A 15470-nucleotide genomic window follows, 5' to 3' on the forward strand; every position below is an offset into this window, starting at 1 on the left:
TCCCAGCGCCGCGGCCCTATTCCGGGGTCGTGGCTCAAGGCAAGTCACCGCTCGGGGATCGTTGTGGTGGTGGGCTGGGCAGGGTTGCATGGGGCTGTAAACGGGGCACAAAAGAGTGTTTGGGGTGAAACGTTGCCGCCACTGACTTATGCTCCTAGCGCTGAACAGCACCCTGTCCCCCTTATACCCAGTTAAGCACTAAACCCTTGTAGAGTCACAAACCCTGGTGAAGGTAGCACAAGATCTAAACAAGCGCACGAACAAACCAGTAACCCAGTTTGTTTTGTTATTTTCATGTCCCGGGGACCGGAATCTTCTGCAAGCAACAAGAGAAGAGAGCAGCGGAAAGCGGGACCAAGTGTTGGACCTTACAACCGAAGACTTTTTGCCTTACAGAACACCACTGGTTGGTCTACCTCCTCCACTTGCTTAGACTTCCATATTTACGTTACCCCAGTTCTGGAAGAAAAGATATTAAAAGAAGCAGCTACTTCTTTAAACAAACCTTTATTTGCTGTCATTCTTCCGACAACCCAACCACTTCCCCGAGGGGGAGGGTCATCGCGGTCAGGGGTCACAGCCCTACTGCCCACCGGGCTATTACAAGTGGTGTCAGAAGTGGGATTGTTTTCAAACACCGTGTCGCTTCATGACACAACCCGTGCCCATGGAGAACGTTATATCCCAGTTGGCCGAAGGCCAAAGACACCTGCAGTTGGTGTTAGAACAACAGATCCAAGCCGCTCGAGTAGAGCGTGAATCCCTGCAGGGTGCTTTAAAAGATCAGGCCACCCTTATCACCACAAATCAACAGTTCCAAGATACCGCCATCTTACGATTAACTGACGCCATCTTCAACACCCAGGTCCGTCCACATGTCCCAGGGACGGTGCTACAAAAGTATCAAACGGGAGAAGACCCAGATTTCTTCTTTTTGAACTTTGAGAGAGTGGCTACCACAGCGGCGTGGCCACAGGAAAGGTGGGGCCAATACATAGCTCCCCTGCTATCCTGAGAACTACAGGCCGCATACCAATCCGCAAATCCCACCGGTACAACCCCCTATGTGGAAGTAAAGAAGGCCATTCTCGAACGGATGGGATGCAATCAGGAGCACTATCGCAATAAGTTTCGGAGGGCAAGATGGGCTGCAGGAGACAACCCCCGAGCACTGTACTTTCGGATAAGGGACTTGGGACATAGGTGGTTAACACCACACACTTCCTCAGTGGAAGAGGTAGTAGAAAAAGTCTACCTGGAACAATTTTTGGATGCATTACCACCGAGCACCCGGTCCTGGATCAAGCAACATCCGATGCTTACAACCACATCGGCTGTTGATCTCGCTTGTGCTTTCCATAGGGCCCCTGATTTTAAAGCCAGTACAGCCCGCTACCAGAACCCTCCCAGTTTAATACGTCCTCAGATACCTACACTCCCGAAGGGCCCTAGTCGCTTGGACAGCCGACCTCCTATGCAATCCTCCTCTATTTCCCGACAACCTCACACCATAGGGCCAGGTGGCCAGGGTCCACAGTGTTACAACTGTGCAGAGTGGGGACATATCGCTAGACAGTGTCCCCACCGTAACCCCTTACCCGAACCCATGGAGGTGGGTTACAGTCGCGGTAGAGTATTAGTGGCCAACACAGACCCTATTCAATATACAAAGGACGTATTCATTAATGGGAAAAAGAAGCAAGCCTTACTCGACACAGGGTGTCATGTGACAGTAGTAGACAGTTCTTTGATTTTTAAACCCCAATTACAAGCAAACGAACAAGTGATGGTGACATGCGTACATGGGGACACTAAAACATATCCAGTGGCAAAAGTCTTACTTGATGTTGAGAACGATCCACATTTAAGGAACGTAGGTGTTCTTCCCTCCTTACCTGAGGCAGTTATAATAGGGACAGATCACCCTAAATTCAACCAGTACATGGAGGGCCTCAAATCACAAAACCAGGAATGGTTGCAGGAAGCCCCGTACAGAGAGGAAGAGATGGAGACACCACAAACTAGGGACAAGAAAAGCAAGAGAGAGAAAAGGGCAGGGAAACGAGAATACACACAGAACGCGGTGTCACGTCACGCTTTTCCTCTCTCCCTCACAGACGCCAACCCATCCCAGCCATACAGTTTTCGAACAGCCCAAAGAGAAGATAGCACACTCAAGTATGCTTGGGCACAAGCACAAGACACCACGCCAGGACAGGACAGGTAGGACCTCATTTCTTTATAAAACGCGGACTGTTATATAGAGGGGTGAAAGAGGGTTCCCTGACCAAGACCCAATTGATTGTCCCAAACTCCTACCGTGAACACGTTCTCTTACTCGCACATAACAAGATGGGGGGGGGGGGTCATTGTGGTAGAGAAAAGACCTTGAAATACCTTCTAGAGCGCTTCTTCTGGCCTGGGGTGTACAGGGATGTAGCTAGACACTGCGCTGCCTGTGTTCGCTGTCAATATACTTGCCCCGAAAACCCCGCGAAAGCCCCGTTGCATCCATTGCCCATCATTGATGTCCCCTTTAAGAGAGTGGGCATGGACCTGGTAGGCCCCTTAACTCCATCAGCCCGGGGACACCGATATATTCTGGTCATAGTAGACTATGCTAGCCGGTACCCTGAGGCATTCCCATTAACCACCATGACTACCCAGGCTGTGGCCCAAGCCATGATTACATTGTTCTCCCGGGTAGGGTTTCCGTCCGAAATCCTCACCGACCAGGGAACTCCCTTCATGTCCCGGTTAATGTCCCAAATCTGTCACATCCTGGGAATCAAGAAACTGCGTACATCGGTATACCACCCTCAAACCGATGGCCTTGTGGAAAGGTATAACAAGACCATAAAACACCTCCTCCGCAAGGTCATCTCTGACACCGGAAGGGATTGGGACCGCCAGTTACCTCTAGTTTTGGCTGCTTTACGATCCCATGAACAGGCATCCACTGGGTATTCTCCCTTTGAAATTCTTTTTGGACGGAAACCCAGGACCCTCCTTGACATGGCCGCCGAACAGTGGGAGGAGGAGAACGAGGAAGGGAAACCCCTGTTACAATATGCCACAGACCTCAGGACATCTTTATTTCACATCTGGGGAATCGTGCACGACAATATGAAAAGGGTGCAGGACATCCAAAAGAAACACTACGACTTGCAAAGCAAGTTACGAGAGTTTCAACCCGGGGATAGGGTATTGTTGCTGCTTCCGAATACTGAGGATAAACTCTTAATGAAGTGGCAAGGTCCTTACGACATAGACCACCAAGTAACTCCCGTGACATACAGTGTAAAACTACCACATCGCGCTAGCGGTAAACAAATATACCACGTCAATCTACTAAAAAAATGGGAAGAAACTCCATCCACCAAACCAGCCTATCTGGTGTGCTCGGACAGACAGGCAGATATAACACTTCCCGCAAGACCAGAGAACGCACCCGACATAGTGCCAAAAGGGGAGATCTTGTCCTCTCCTCAAAAAACCCAATTAGAGAGCCTAACCAACAACTATCCTGGCCTGTTTTCCTCCAAACCTGGTTTAACCACTATAGTACAACAGGAGATTGTCTCCTTAGAAAAACAAATAGTGAAATAAAAACCTTATCGCATCCCAGCCGCCCGTAGAGAAGCTGTGGAAAAGGAGGTAGTAGACATGTTAAACGCAGGAATCATTGAACCCTCCCTGAGTAACTGGTGTTCCCCGATTGTCATTGTACCGAAACCCGACGGAAGTCTACGTTTCTGTATCGACTTTCGCCAAGTGAATGCCCTCACAAAATTCGATACCTACCCTATGCCTAGAATTGATGAATTAATAGAGCGACTCGGGAAAGCCCGGTACATGTCCACTTTAGACCTAACTAAAGGTTATTGGCAAATACCCTTGTCCCCTCAGTCTAGAGAAAAGACCGTGTTTGCCACCCCCTCTGGACTGTATCAGTTCAAGGTCCTACCGTTTGGCCTGCATGGGGCGCCTGCCACATTCCAAAGACTAATAGACACCATCCTAAAACCACACACGGCTTATGCCGCAGCCTACTTAGATGATATAGTCATTTACAGTCAGACATGGGAAGACCACCTGTATCATCTGGGGCAGGTGTTTACTGCCATTCAGGCCGCCGGCCTCACGATTAACCCTAAGAAATCACTGTTGGGCACAAATGAGATCCAGTATCTGGGGTATACCATTTCACAAGGATGTATAAAACCCCAAATAAACAAAGTAGAAGCCGTCAAAAGCATCCCACAACCAACCACGAAAAAGGACATCCGCTCCTTCTTAGGTTTTATCGGATATTACCGAAGGTTTATCCCTGCATTCTCATCAATAGCCAGTCCCCTTACTGCTCTCTTAACGAAGGATCACCCGACCCGTATACAGGACTGGACTCAAGAACAAGAGAATAGTTTTCGGGCCCTGAAAGAAGCCATATGTACATCCCCTGTCCTTAGCTGTCCCGATTTTGATTTGCCTTTTGTCCTCCAAACAGACGCTTCTGGACTCGGCCTTGGGGCAGTGTTGTGCCAGCCGGACCCTAATGGTGACTTACGACCAATACTGTATATAAGCCGTAAACTATTTCCCCGGGAAACCAGGTATTCGACCATCGAGATAGAATGTCTGGCTATCAAATGGGCTGTGGAGGCATTACAATATTACTTATTGGGGCGACAATTCACGATTTTAACTGATCATGCCCCCTCACCTGGCTTGTGTAGGAGAGTAGGGTCTGCTTTCTATGTTCACCCCCACTTTTTGCTTTTGCTTTACTGGTTTTCGACTTAGATGTGGCTGTGGGCCTGCTAATCAGACCCACAGCCCTGCTGTTCTCTCTCTAAATTAATACTATGTACTTTAGGTGCATAACCCATTTGGATAGGATCACCTTATTGGCCCCTGTACAGTGTACCCTAGGTACCCAGGGCATAGGTGTACCCTAGGCCTACCAGGGGCTGCAGCATGTATTATGACACCCCTGGCCTGGCCTTCCATTTTGACACAACTGGCTGATCACTCAGCTGGGGCAAGGTCGTGTAATCACCCCTTGCTTAGGTGTAGTATTCCTATACCTAACTTACATATAGACACATGTGTACCTATCAGTCACTCCTATGGCAGGCCTTGACAATCCTGGAGGCAGAGTGCTTGGTAACATGTGAGATGGTGCTCTAGCATGAGCTGAGCCTGTCTGCAGCTTTCGGAACCTTGTCCTTATAGCTGTTCTATGATATAGCCTACCATATACTCTTAAAGTGCCTTATAATCTTAGACGGTTATGGTAACTATGGTTTGGCTTTATCGAAACATGTCGTGTAAGGTGTCTAACACTGTGGAATAATACCCCCATGCCATTTCTGGACATGAGAATATTATTCCCCCCTTCTAGAGGGAAAGACATGTTGAAATCATACTTTACTGTTAGCCTCTGAGCAAAGCCTCAGCATCACAAAATGGATGCTGCTGCCACGACACAAGTCTGACCTCCTGCAGCTGGGGGTGATCCCAGCCAGGGAGGCCTGGACAATAGGTTTCCTGCTTGGGGAGGTGCTAGCACCTCCCCAGACAGCCTTTAGTGTATTGGGGCAGGGTGGGCTGAAAGGAATGAGACATGCCTGGGGCACACAAGGTGTTCCTTGCATAGTCCAGTTCAAACCGGCGCTGGGGCACTCCAGCCCCAGCTCTGGCGCGAAACTGGACAAAGGGAAGTGGGTGTAACCACCCCCTCCCAGGTCCCACCCATAAGGCGTGACCTAGCAGGTATCCCAGCCCCCCAGATTAGTATAAGAGTGGGAGTTGGGCCTCAAGACTTTAGATTATCCTGAACCTGCAACTTGAACAGAAACTCTGGACCTTCGACATTCGACGAAAGAAGAAGACTGAAGAATCTCCCTTGTAGCCAAGGAGTGGCTACCCTGTGCAAACAGGCACCATCAAGAGACTACCCTTTGCTTTGCCCACGTTCTATGAGGAACCGACTGCAGAGCCTGACCAGAGCTTTGACTTCCAGACTTCTCCGACCCTGATCCACATCCACAGCAAAGCTGAGATCCGTGGAGGCGACGAGCGACGTGGGACCGGCTACCTGGAAAAAGTGGCTAGTAACTTAAAGCGCAGCTTCTGAGGTACCCTCGAAGTTGTGCACCGGGGATTGAGAAGCCCCAACCCCAAGCACCATCTGCACCGAAGATCAGCCCCCCACACTCCACGAGTCCTGCGTGGGGCCCTTCAGCATTTTCCTGCTTGCCGCGTCTGTCCGGTTGCTTGCCCGCTGGCTAGTGGCCTTTGTGACGACGCACCCTGAAATCTTCTGCGCTGGTTTGGCTCCTCCAGACTGGCTCCCGCTTCTCTGCAAAGAAGAAGCACCCCAGACCTTCCTGGTCTGCACCAGAAGCAAGTCCTTCATTCTTCGTGGGTTCCGCTTGCCAAGGCTTGGTGAGTCCTAGTCCAACTTCGACGCCGCCGACAGCAAGAGCCTTCGTGGGACAGCTCGCCTCCTGGTCCTGGTCGTCCTCGACACTTCCTGGTCCTCCTGGCTGCAGCGACAAGCTTCACCTTCACCTGCAATCTTCACGACATCGCCTGGTTCCTTCCTGGTTCCACTTGGTCACTGGCTAGTGACCTTGACTCTGTCCCTTCTGCTTGCAGGTTTCTTCTCTTCTTGATCCCAGCCTTGGGATCCACCGGACACTCTTCACTGACTGCCTGTCAGCATCTTTCTTCAGGCATCCATAGGAGTCGACGACGAAAACGACGCATCTTCACCCCTATGCACCCGCAGCCTGTGGGCTAGGTAACTTGGGTACTCCGGTGCTCATCAGGATAGTGACTATCCTAGTGTCTAGTTTTCAAGTCTCAACTTCCTAGCTACTCCGGAAGTGTCCTAAATCTACCGTTTTCTAAACTGTACTATTGCTATTGACTTTTACGCATTACGCGTGAGTGTTTCCACTCTGCACACGAATCCCGTGGGCCTCCCACTTCCTAACTAACGCTAGTGTAGTGTAGCCCCAGCGATTCCCTAGGCCTAGGCCTATCCTATTTCCGTGACAGTGGTCCTTATACCACTTACTTAGTATATGGTTTGCGTGGCCCCTAGGGCCTAACTGTATTACTTACCTGTGTGACTTAATGTATGCTTAAATAAGACTGTGTTGTACTTACCTCTAATCTCATAAAGAGTGCTGAGGGTTTGACTAGAATAAATACACTTTATTTTATATATATATCTGTTGTGGTGTCCTTTCATTTGGTATTCAAGGGATTATATATGGTATCACAGCTGGCTTCACATGCCATTCAGAGTTTAGCCTAAGACTGCTCTTGTCCATGCTACCACTAGGATAGCTGGTCTATAAGGTTGACTTTACAACCAATCACCATAAGGGTATTTGGACTGATATAAGGTGTACACTAGAACTAGTGACATCATACATCAGGCCAACTTCTCACAGTCATGTAACAAAAACACGAATGCATGTATCCTTCGTTGGTTTCTGGCATTACAACCTTTTTAGTTTCAGACGATCCATGTACCAGGGACACAGAACGTCGGTCCGGACTATCTCTCCCGCCACCCGTCTTCGGAATGGCCCCTACGTCCATTCCTAAGGGGGGAGATATGTGAGAGTTCCGACACGACAGGACCTCGGAACGCATGCGCGGCAGAGAGCGGCTTCCCACCGGAAGGACGGAGCGGTCTAGTGGCCCAAGCCCTTCTGTCACACCACCAAACGTCACCCGCGTCACAGGAGTGGTGCGGCGGTCAAACGAAGGCGGAGACAGAGGCAGTCCAGCACGGAAAAGGGGCGGAAAACGAAGGAGGAGTCGTCCACCAACAGAAAGAGACGGGACCGGAGGAGGTGAACGACGAGAACGGAGAAGAACACGAGTTTGAAAAGAATCAAGTACCAGCTGAGAGACCAAAGAAAGGGGAGCCCAGCGGTATCGAGGAAGAGAAGAAGACGGGAGAGGTGCACCTCGGCAGACCCGAAAACACACCTACGTCCGAAGAGGTCCAAGGTCCCAGCGCCGCGGCCCTATTCCGGGGTCGTGGCTCAAGGCAAGTGACCGCTCGGGGATCGTTGTGGTGGTGGGCTGGGCAGGGTTGCATGGGGCTGTAAACGGGGCACAAAAGAGTGTTTGGGGTGAAACGTTGCCGCCACTGACTTATGCTCCTAGCGCTGAACAGCACCCTGTCCCCCTTATACCCAGTTAAGCACTAAACCCTTGTAGAGTCACAAACCCTGGTGAAGGTAGCACAAGATCTAAACAAGCGCACGAACAAACCAGTAACCCAGTTTGTTTTGTTATTTTCATGTCCCGGGGACCGGAATCTTCTGCAAGCAACAAGAGAAGAGAGCAGCGGAAAGCGGGACCAAGTGTTGGACCTTACAACCGAAGACTTTTTGCCTTACAGAACACCACTGGTTGGTCTACCTCCTCCACTTGCTTAGACTTCCATATTTACGTTACCCCAGTTCTGGAAGAAAAGATATTAAAAGAAGCAGCTACTTCTTTAAACAAACCTTTATTTGCTGTCATTCTTCCGACAACCCAACCACTTCCCCGAGGGGGAGGGTCATCGCGGTCAGGGGTCACAGCCCTACTGCCCACCGGGCTATTACAGCCACGAAAGGAGCGAAAAGCGGAAGTTTGTGGCCGCGGGGCCGAGAGGCCCAAGGACTTGGCCGTAGCCCGGGAGTCCTTGAAGCGAGCCAGCGCACTGTCCGCTTTCTCACCAAAAAGACGAGTTGCCATCAAAAGGCATGTCCATGAGAGTGCTCTGGACATCCCCTGAAAAGGACGTGGACCGCAGCCAGGCGTGACGTCGAAGTGCCACCGTGGTAGAAATCGCCCTACCCAGCGAGTCCGTAGTGTCGAGTCCACATCGGATTGCATGGCGCGCTGCATCTCTCCCATCGGCCAGAGCTGAGGAAAGCCGTGCCCGGGCCTCCTCCGGGCATAGGGGCAGCACGTCCTCCACCGTATCCCACAGAGAGTGGGAATAACGGTCCAAGAGACAGGCGGTGTTCAAAGACCGCAGGCCCAAACTGAGCGAGGAGAACAGCTTCTTACCGAACTGTTCCAGTCTCTTGGAATCCCGGTCCGGAGGAGCGGACGGGAAGGAGTATTGGGAGGTAGAGGCCTGGATAACCAGACTCTCGGGGGTGGTGTGTTGGGACAGAAAACTGGGGTCGCCCGGAGCAGGGCGGTGGCGCCTGGCAACGTTCCTATCCACAGGAGGGACTGTGGAGGGCTTGGACCAGGTGCCCTGCAGAACGTCATGAGGGCCTCATTGAATTGCAGCAGAGGCTCAGTGGAGCATGCGGCAGACTGAAGCACCTCAGTGAGGATGTTAGTCCTCACAGCCACGGCAGGCAGCTCAAGCCCAAGGGCCGTGGCCGCCTTGCGCAGCACCACAGAAAAAGCTGCACCCTCCTCCGAAGCCACAGTCGGAGGAGAGATGAATCCAGTGTCCGGTGAGGTATCCAATACACTGGCCTCCCCCAATTCATCTGCCCAGTCCTGAGAAAGTTGCCCTTGAAGGGCCATAGGGTCCTCAGACCCCTCCCAGTCGCCCCAGTCATCCGATTCCTGGTAAACAGGAGGAATGATCGGAGCCGGTCGATAGACAATATGTGTCTCTAGCGGCGTCGGATGCGGCGCCGCATCGGCGTCGGGACCGGACAGGGGCTGAACCGGGGATCGACGTCGACCGGAGTCGGTGTCGGCGCCGGCGGAGGAGGAGTGACGAGGTCGACCGGCGTCGACGAGGGGCCCAGGCTCGGGCCCCTCGGGGACCTGCGGTGTCGGGGTCGGGGCCGGAGCCTCCAACGGCGCCGGGGCCGGAGCCGCCGGCACGTGAGGTCGCCCAGTCGAGTCCGCGGGGCCCGAAGGCGCGCCAGCCGGCGTCGACGGCGGGGCCAGGCTCCTCATGGCCGAGAGGAAGGCACTGACCTCCGTCGGCGTCGCGTCAATCCCAGGGACCGGCGGGTATGGGGATTTGCGCGGCGCCTGCGGCTCCAGCGGAGCCGCGGGGGTGAAACCACCCGGACCTTCGGCCGAGTCGCGCGACCGGCGAGGGGAGTCCGAAGAGCGGTGTCGCCTCTTGGACTTCTTAGAGCGCTTCGACTTACCCGAAGACTTCGAGCCAGACGAGCGACGATGTCGAGTGCAGCTCCGCGACCAATCCTTGGACCTCCTCCTGGACCGGGATCGAGAGGGACGTGGAGCCGAGTGGCGAAGCTCGAGAAGCTTGCGGGACCGCTCCCGCCTAGCTTTCGAGGTCAGGGCCATACAGTCGGAGCACGATCCCGGTCCAGGCCCAAGCAGTACAGGTACCGGCGGTGATGATCGGTCACCGACATCAGTCGGTGACAGTCGTCGCAGGCCTTGAAACCAGGCATCCTACTAGCACCAGAGTCGAGAAGTGACCAAAAAGAGTCGAAAAAGTTTGTCAAAAATTGACTAAAGGGGTAGCTCTCCCGGATCGGCACTTACTGGCGCGGAAAAGAGAAGAACTGACGTCAGCGCGCGAGGGCGGCTTCTAAGTACTCCGACGACGTCATTCCGGCGCACGACGCCAACGACGGACGCGGAACCGCAGACGACGCCTAGCGACGCGCAAGGGGTATTGCTACAAAAATCTTCCGGTTCCAGTCTGACGCCTGGGGATATTCTAAGATGAGGAATCTAACTAACGTGTTTCTTTCAGATTAACGTCCCAAGAGACATGCGGTGTTTACAGACCCCAGTCCTTAGGTGGCGGAAGAATTTTTTTTCTTGCCAAAATGGTCCAGCTTCTTGGATTCCCTTTCCGGTGGAGGGTAGGGAAGGCGCTCTTGGAAGTGGAGGCTTGCACCACCAAGCTCTCCAGAGTGGGGTGTTGGGAGAGGAAAGGTGGGTCGCCCGGAGACGGGCGGTGGCGTTGGGCGATCATCCTATCCACGGGAGCCCCCGTGTTGGGTCTGGACCACGTGCCCAAAAGGACATCAGTGAGGGCCTCATTAAACGAAAGCAGAGGCTCCGATCTATCTGCTATCAGTATCTTTTCAGTGGATGCAAAACGCATTTCATCGTTCGTGTACAAATGGAATTTGTATGCAGTTGGTATAGTTTCACCTTCCTTGAAGGTGAGGTAAGTGTACCCTGATTGAACCCACGACTACACGGATCACCAAATTAGTAGTTTTTACACGTGTGTGTAAGTGTTTGGAAGCCATCCTATCAGCTTATACTGAACGGAGAATTTCTGTGTGTTCTTGTGTCCAATGTTGAACTGAAAAATCAGGTCTGATTAGATCGTAGAAAGGTTTTACCTTCTCTGCATAATCCAAAATTTATGTTTAGCCAAAATTTAGGAATCCTAAAATGGATTGTAAACCTTTCAGAGTCTTTGGAGGTTGGATCAGCACACATTTAAAAAAGAATTATGCTGCCAGGCTTTTTCCTTCACTTGATAACTCATATCCCCAAAATAGGACATTTAGGTGGGCAATGTTTGATTTTTTTTAAAGCTAACTTTGTAGCCTACAGTAGCGAACTTCAACATTAAGTTGTTCACTCTGTGCAAATGATCTAATAACTCATTGTCTGTCAGATAAATATTATCTACATAGGACAATGCCTCCTCATCACAATTTTGAAGTAACTCTGTTACTGTTGCTTAGAACAACCCAGGGCTACCGCATACACTTGAAGCAGTCTACATAATTGATGTTGAGAAACTAGGGCCGAGAATGCTGTCAAATGTCTGCTTCCAGGAGCTATATTCTGGTAGAAGAATCCATTTGCAATATCTAATGTCGTTTTGTATTTCTTCTGCACAATGTTATTCATTAATGCGGCACTGTGTGCATTTTGTACTGCAAATGTTTTTGTGAATGTGTTCAAATGCCTGTAGTCTAAAACTAGACATTATGGATTGTCAGGTTTCATTACGGTAAATAAAGGATTATTCATGGAGGAGGTGCAATTTTCAATCACACCTTTGTATTGAAGTTGTCAAAGATCTCCCTGACTTGTTTCTTTGTGTAATGTTTTATTGGGTACTGCCTCTGAGGTGTATGAGTAGTTTTTAATGGGATTTCATGGTGAGGTGACTCAGCATGCCACCCTACATGATTGCGGGAGCTAGCACTAACGCCCACTCCAGCTGGTATGAATGTTTAGTGACTTTGCAACGAGGTCGGGAAAAGCCGGTTAAATGACATCCTCCCCCTTTGGGCACTCCATGATGAACACAGGCGGCCAATCTTTTTCAGCAAAAAGGATATCGTATCCATATGTCAAGTTCTCCTAAAGGAGATCTTTGTCCATTTATAGCACAATTTGGTGTAAACGATGTGGGATACTTACCTTGTATCCGGTGTCTTCACAGTGATATTTTCATTCACCGCAGCTGTCAACATAAATTCCATCAGGTTCTGGCGAGCTATTGTTACTTCTGCTGCGCTTGTAGGAGAGTAGGGTCTGCTTTCTATGTTCACCCCCACTTTTTGCTTTTGCTTTACTGGTTTTCGACTTAGATGTGGCTGTGGGCCTGCTAATCAGACTCACAGCCCTGCTGTTCTCTCTCTAAATTGATACTATGTACTTTAGGTGCATAACCCATTTGGATAGGATCACCCTATTGGCCCCTGTACATTGTACCTTAGGTGCCCAGGGCATAGGTGTACCCTAGGCCTACCAGGGGCTGCAGCATGTATTATGCCACCCCTGGCCTGGCCTTCCATTATGACACAACTGGCTGATCACTCAGCTGAGGCAGGGTCGTGTAATCACTCCTTGCTTAGGTGTAGTATTCCTATACCTATCTTACATATAGACACATGTGTACCTATCAGCCACTCCTATGGCAGGCCTTAACAATCCTGGAGGCAGAGTGCTTGGTAACATGTGAGATGGTGCTCTAGCATGAGCTGAGCCTGTCTGCAGCTTTCGGAACAATGTCCTTATAGCTGTTCTATGATATAGCCTACCATATACTCTTAAAGTACCTTATAATCTTAAACGGTTATGGTAACTATGGTTTGGCTTTATCAAAACATGTTGTGTAAGGTGTCTAACACTTTGGAATAATACCCCCATACCATTTCTGGGGATGAGGATATTATCCCTCCCTTCTAGAGGGAGAAGACATGTTGTAACCTACTTACCCGGTTAAAGTTAACCAGAGCCCCAGCATCACAAAATGGATGCTGCTGCCACGACACAAGTCTGACCTCCTGCTGCTGGGAGTGATCCCGGCAAGGGAGGCTTGGACAATAGGTTTCCTGCCTTGGGAGGTGTGAGCACCACCCCAGACAGGCCTTAGTGTATTGGGGCAGGGAGGGATGAATGAAATGAGACACTGCCTGGGGCACACAAGGTGTCCCATGCATAGTCCAGTTCAAACCGGTGCTGGGGCACACCAGCCCCAGTCCTGGCGCGAAACTGGACAAAGGGAAGGGGGTGTAACCACCCCCCTCCCAGGTCCCACCCATAAGGCGTGACCTAGCAGGTAACCCAGCCCCCCAGATTTGGATAAGAGTGGTAGCTGGGCCCCAGGAGATTAGATTATCCTGTACCTGCAACTTGAACAGAAACTCTGGACCTTCGACATTCGACGAAAGAAGAAGACTGAAGAATCTCCCTTGTGGCCAAGGAGTGGCTACCCTGTGCAAACAGGCACCATCAAGAGACTACCCTTTGCTTTGCTGAAGTTCTACGAGGGACCGACTGCAGAGCCCGACCAGAGCCTTGACTTCCAGACTTCTCCGACCCTGATCCACATCCACAGCCGAGCTGAGATCCGTGGAGGTGACGAGAGACGTGGGACCGGCTACCTGGGAAAAGTGGCGAGTATCTTCCAGCGCAGCTTCTGAGGCACCCTCGAAGTTGTGCACCGGGGATTGAGAAGCCCCAACCCCAAGCACCATCTGCACCGAAGATCAGCCCCCCCCACACTCCACGAGTCCTGCTTGGGGCCCTTCTGCATTTTCCTGCTTGCCGCGTCTGTCCGGTTGCTTGCCCGTTGGCTAGCGGCCTTTGTGACGACACACCTTGAAATCTTCACCGCTGGTTTGGCTCCTCCAGACTGGCTCCCGCTTCTTTGCAAAATAGAAGCACCCCAGACCTTCCTGGTCTGCACCAGAAGCAAGTTCTCCGTTCATCGTGGGTTCCGCTTGCCAAGGCTTGGTGAGTCCTAGTCCAACTTCGACGCCGCCGACAGCAAGAGCCTTCGTGGGACAGCTCGCCTCCTGGTCCTGGTCGTCCTCGACGTCTCCTGGTACCCGTGGCTGCAGCGACAAACTTCACCCTTCACCTGCAATCTTCACGACATCGCCTGGTTCCTTCCTGGTTCCACGTGGTCACTGGCTAGTGACCTTGACTCTCTCCCTTCTGCTTGCAGGTATCCTCTCTTCTTGATCCCAGCCTTGGGATCCACCGGACACTCTTCACTGACTGCCTGTCAGCAACTTTCCTTCAGGCATCCATAGAAGTCCACGACGAAATTCGACGCAAGTTCACACCTATGCACCCGCAGCCTGTGGGCTAGGTAACTTGGGTACTTCGGTGCTCACAAGGGTAGTGACTATCCTAGGGTCTAGTTTCCGAGTCTCAACTCTCTAGCTGCTTCAGAAGTGTCCTTAAACTGTTAATTTCTAACTGCTAGTAATTCTATCGACTTTTACGCATTACGCGTGAGTGTTTCCACTCTGCACCTGAATCCCGTGGGTCTCCCACTTCCTAACTGTTGCTAGTGTAGTGTAGCCCCAGCGATTCCCTAGGCCTAGGCCTATCCTATTTCCGTGACAGTGGTCCTTATACCACTTCTTTAGTATATGGTTTGCGTGGCCCCTAGGGCCTAACTGTATTACTTACCTGTGTGACTTAATGTATGCTTAAATAAGACTGTTGTACTTACCTCTAATCTCATAAAGAGTGCTGAGGGTTTGACTAGAATAAATACACTTTTATTTTATATATATATCTGTTGTGGTGTCCTTTCATTTGGTATTCAAGGGATTATATATGGTATCACAGCTGGCTTCACATGCCATTCAGAGTTTAGACTAAGACTGCTCTTGTCCATGCTACCACTAGGATAGCTGGTCTATAAGGTTGACTTTACAACCAATCACCATAAGGGTTGTTTGGACTGATATAGGGTGTACACTAGAACTAGTAACATCATACATCGGGCCAACTTCTCACAGCGCTGTCTATCATCATCAGCGCTCATTCCCTGTTCATTAGTAGAGTCCTCAGTAGTCTGGGCATTTCTTATTGTAAGGCCTGCTACCTTCTTCACGGTTTCTACGGATGTATTTTCTTTCAGAGGGCTCCTGTTGAGGAGAGCAACCCTGTGATTGTGATGCATTCTGCTTATTAATTTTTGTTTGTTTGTTATCCCATTTTTTCTTTAGAAAAATCGGGTGCTTGCTTTGAGTTATCCGTTTTCAGGATTG

General features: G+C 50.9%; 1 protein-coding gene and 1 pseudogene across 1 annotated transcript in view; one reads left to right on the forward strand and one right to left on the reverse strand.

The window, feature by feature from the left end:
• LOC146856663 (FIGNL1-interacting regulator of recombination and mitosis-like) overlaps positions 1 to 15470 on the reverse strand; it is a 1639010-nt gene that overhangs the window by 395875 nt on the left and 1227665 nt on the right. The window lies entirely within an intron of this gene.
• On the forward strand, positions 668 to 2227 carry LOC146856664 (uncharacterized; annotated as a pseudogene).

This window comes from Triturus cristatus, chromosome 4_1 (genome assembly GCF_964204655.1).
Source record: "Triturus cristatus chromosome 4_1, aTriCri1.1, whole genome shotgun sequence".
In the NCBI taxonomy this organism is placed as follows: Eukaryota; Metazoa; Chordata; class Amphibia; order Caudata; family Salamandridae; genus Triturus; species Triturus cristatus.